This window comes from Humulus lupulus, chromosome 4 (assembly GCF_963169125.1).
Source record: "Humulus lupulus chromosome 4, drHumLupu1.1, whole genome shotgun sequence".
NCBI classification, from domain to species: domain Eukaryota; kingdom Viridiplantae; phylum Streptophyta; class Magnoliopsida; order Rosales; family Cannabaceae; genus Humulus; species Humulus lupulus.
In genome coordinates this window covers 100,302,781-100,307,223 of record NC_084796.1, presented here as the reverse complement: position 1 = coordinate 100,307,223, position 4,443 = coordinate 100,302,781, and positions in this window count along the sequence as shown.

Genomic DNA, 4,443 nt, shown 5'->3' with positions numbered 1-4,443 from the left:
TACTTTAAGTGTTTTAAGGTTTAAGTTTTGGTTTGAGTGTGTTGAATTTTAATGGGGATGGGCTAAGAATTGGGGTGGTTTTGCTGGTCATGTTGTGTTTTTATAAGTTTGGGGCAAGTTTAGGTAGGAATTGGTGATGTTAGCTTGAGAAAATTCAGGGGATTTCTGGGTTCACAGGCTTGAACTGCGACCCTGTTCTTCAGGTGTCGCGACCCGTATGAACAAAAAGGCTTGGGAGCCTCTAATTTTGCCTAGGCGTTGCGGCACATGCTGAGGCGCACCGCAGCCTGTGTCCCCTTGGGGAGAGCCCAAGGCTCTTTGAATTGAGCACGTCGCAACCCTTAAGGGTTGGGTCGCGACTCAAATAGGCAATGTTGGCCAAATGAAGGCTTTTAGACTCAAGAACCCAAATGTGAAGGCCCGAGAAGGATTCTACTACCTAATTTAGTAGAATTCAAGGTCTCGAAGGCTAGAATTATATTATGACATTTTTAATTGGTTAGGAATTGATGGATGTCTATTTATTAATGCATTGTGACTAGGTTTTACCGCTCAGGCTCAAGATTAGGAATCGTGCTCAGGATCGCTTTGGGTTGTTAGCTCGGGACACAAGGTAAGAGAACTGTTTGTGCCCGTAGAGCTATGTGGTGTGTAGTGTTGTATGTATTGTTTATAACTGTTATGTCATACATGTGGTTGTGACTGAATGGAAAGAGCCAGAAGCAGCGAGAGCCGGGAGTGGCAAGAGCCGGGAGCAGTAAGAGTTGGGAATGGCGAGAGTCGGGAGTGGCAAGAGCCAGGAGCGGCAAGAGCCGAGAGCGGCAAGAGCTGGGAGTGGCAAAGGGTCGGGATCGGTGTCAAGCATGCTGAATGCAGGCCACCAGGGCGAGACCCTCTAAGGGTGTTGTACACACCCACTCGGTTAAGACCGCGGACTTGGTGCCTGATAGCGCACCCCGATCGGCGAAGGTCGCTAATGTATTACTGTGCTACTGTATTGTTATGTTGTAATGCCATTGTGCTGTTATACTGCTGCAATGTTGTGTATTCCAATAGAAACTTGTAATTATTTGTTGAGATAAATTATTGTATGCTCTGCTGTGAAGTTCTCTTGCTGGGCCTCAGCTCACAGGTGCTCTGTGGTGCAGGTAAAGGCAAGGAAAAGGTCAGCAACCAGGAGTTGGAGGGCATGGGGCAGTGCGTACATGTTTGGCCTACCTAGCTGTCATTGTTGGGGTATTTTGAGGAGCGATTATAAATGTTCGATTTTGTCGCTTAGGTTGACTGTAAAGTAACCTTTTGATTTGTAAATATGTTTCTAAACAGTATTTTGGGATCCCAATGTAACATTTTCATGATTTAAATGAATGTCCAACCTTTTATACCAAAATCTTATTTAAATGAGTCTTCATTTTTAATTAACCACACTTTTTGGTCTAATACCTCGATTAGCAAGCTAATGGCACATTTTAAAACCACATGGTAACAGCTCTAGGGTAGTAAGGCGTTACAGAGCCTAAGTCTAATGGCACTCGAAGAGGACTTCCTGCTGGCTATGGACGAGGACGAGTAACTCATCACAGAGTTTCAATTCCACCTTGTTCTGCTTGATGACTTCCCCAACTGAAGGAGCCGAAGCCAGGATGAGCCCATAAACAACAAAGTGATGGACTACAGCAAGTGGACCACCCCTCGCCTATATAAGTAAGTCCCACGCCAATGTGGAGCTTGACTTGGGGGGCAAATGTTATACCCAAAATTTGGCATTTCCAGGTGGCGCCCCGCGAAGCGATGACATGTCAAGATAAAGAGTCAAGGCACAACGGTTGCCACCAGCCACCATGAGGAGTGACGCTCGCCACTTCTTTAACACTTAAGAAGAGGCAATACTTGCTAGAGTCGGCCTACCTCTCCCATCACGTGAAACCAAATGATCCCCATATGGCCACGCCAACACTAATCGTAAAAAGAAAAGGGCCCTAGTCAATCACCCTAGCCATAGGCACAAGTCGAACCAACACACATCAAAAGCACCAGCTAAGTTGTCATCAGCCATAGCTGGTCGCCCAAGGCCCTCGCCAGTCGTCAGCCCCGCTCGCCGGTCTCCAGACGAGCTTGTCGGTCACCTCAGGTGTTCGCCGCACGCTGGCGGCCCTCGCCACCCGAGACTTCTTCCGCACCAGAGTGCGCCTTCAACCTTTAAATGAACATGACACATCAGATTACCATTTTTTGTGAGACACAACCTTGTCTCCAGCCAAGTGTACCAAAATTTAGCCCGATCAGGAAACAAGTTGCCACTGTTAGCTCTCCCTATCTCCACAACTATAAATAGTGCAAATCGAAATGTAACAAGGGTAAGAAAACAAGTCAATAACTGGTTATTTTTGGAGAGAGCTCCTACTCTCCATCACTGTAAGTGCCCCAAGAGCAAGATCAAACTCAGCTTGTTCTTGAGGGTTCAAAGTTCATAAATAATAATGACTAAAGTGGACATATGTCATCTTTTTTGGGCCGAACCACTATAAATATTTGTCTCATTCATTTATTACTGCATTTATTTCTCTTCGTTTGTCTCTCTATTCATCATTAAGTTCCGATTTGAGATTTTCCACACAAAACAACTCTTCATTTATTGCTCTGTGCAAGTTGACGAAAAAATGAGTCAACATAATGCATTCCTCATTCATTGCATTAAATATAATTAAGGTTACAAAGATCTCATCATCAATTAAAGTAACCCAATTAAATTCATTTAAGAGTGCAATGATCTCAACATCATTTGTCTTAACCCTAATCTTATTATGGTTCATTTTATAATTACACGATGATCAATAATTTTATAAACAAAGCAAGCACAAGCCCTTGAATTTTCTATTAACATTCACAATGGTACTCATGTATTTGATAATAAACTCTAACTCAAATAAAAAAGGCAGCAATCATTTCTCATTCAAATTCTTGAAATCTACACATTTAGTATTAAGGAATTTGATGATACCATTCACTATTAGATTAAGATCCATTTTTGTATCTTCTTCCTTAGTTTATGAAGACCATGAATCCACATTCACATTCATGTCGAGCGTATCTAATTGTGACTTTCTTTTGTCTCTCATGGTTATGTGATCAACACAAACCAAATCTTGAAACAAGGATTGAAAGTTGTAGATGATGAGCAATTTTCACTCATTGTTGATTATGCAAAACACAAAAGAGAAAGTAATTAGAATAGAGATTTTGATTGTTGGGAATTTATGGCTTACACCCTCTAAATTAACAATGAATGATAGGAATAAATTCAATAATACAAACCCTAGAGATTAATCAAGAATTATATGTGTTGACGCGGTTCTTCGGCAACAGGTAATTAAGAGAAGAGGAGAAAGAGATTAGTACTTAAAAGTAGAACCGCCGCAGATATGAAATCTTTGCGAGAAGAACTAGGTGACCCTAAACACGTTTTTTTAAGTGGTTCGAAGGTTAAAATCCTTCTACTCCACTAGTCAATATTATTGATCTTTTCTGGGTAATTGGTTTACAAAATATATAGTTCTTACAAGACTATTTTTTCCAACCCCTATCAATTCCCAGGGTCTCCATATTTATAGGAGAAGGCACCTGGAAATTGGTAGGGAGGTCATCCCGTGACCTTACCATTTGTCATATCAAGTCTGTGATATTCATGATTACTTCCTAAACCTGACACACAAGTGTGGTCTAATCAGTATGGAAGGAGATAATGGGCCGCACGGCCCAACCCATCCGTGGGTGTCTGAATACGCACGTTCCTGCGGCGTGTCCGAGAAGTCAGGGGGATATCGGACACGTGATGGCAGGATTATGCACGTTTATCTTGCGTGTTGACCTCCCATAGGGTCAGAGCTTCCTGAGAAGCTCGCTACCGGAGCAATCCATAACCCGAGCTGATCCTTCAGTGGTCGTCGGATGTTGTTCCCAGCTCCTGGAACAACAAGAAGGAGCAGGAAACTCCATCCCCTCGAGCTAGAAAGGGCCCGTCCTGAAGATAAAGCCTCTGGCCTGTGGGAGCCTCGGGCTAAATCATGTTTAGTCCGAGGATCGTCCTGCTAAACAGCCCGTGGGAAATCCAGGGCGTACATCTGCCCCCCAAGCTCCTGCTCGTGGTTCATGACGTCAGACATGGGAGACCAGAGTTGGAGCTTTTAGACTTCTCCCACAACCCTTCGCATTCCATGCTTTTCGCATGCGTCTGATACGTGGAACGCCGCGGGTGGCGACGGTACATTCTACGAGAACCGCATTAAATGGCCTAGCCTACTGTCCAGCCGTCGTTTCACATTTCGAGTGGAGGGTCTCCCAGGAGCCTTTTACACGTGATCCCCCCTTGTATAAAAAGGGGGTGGTCATCCCACGCACGGACCACCTTACCATTCAGAACCTCTCAAATTTCCTTCTTTTCTC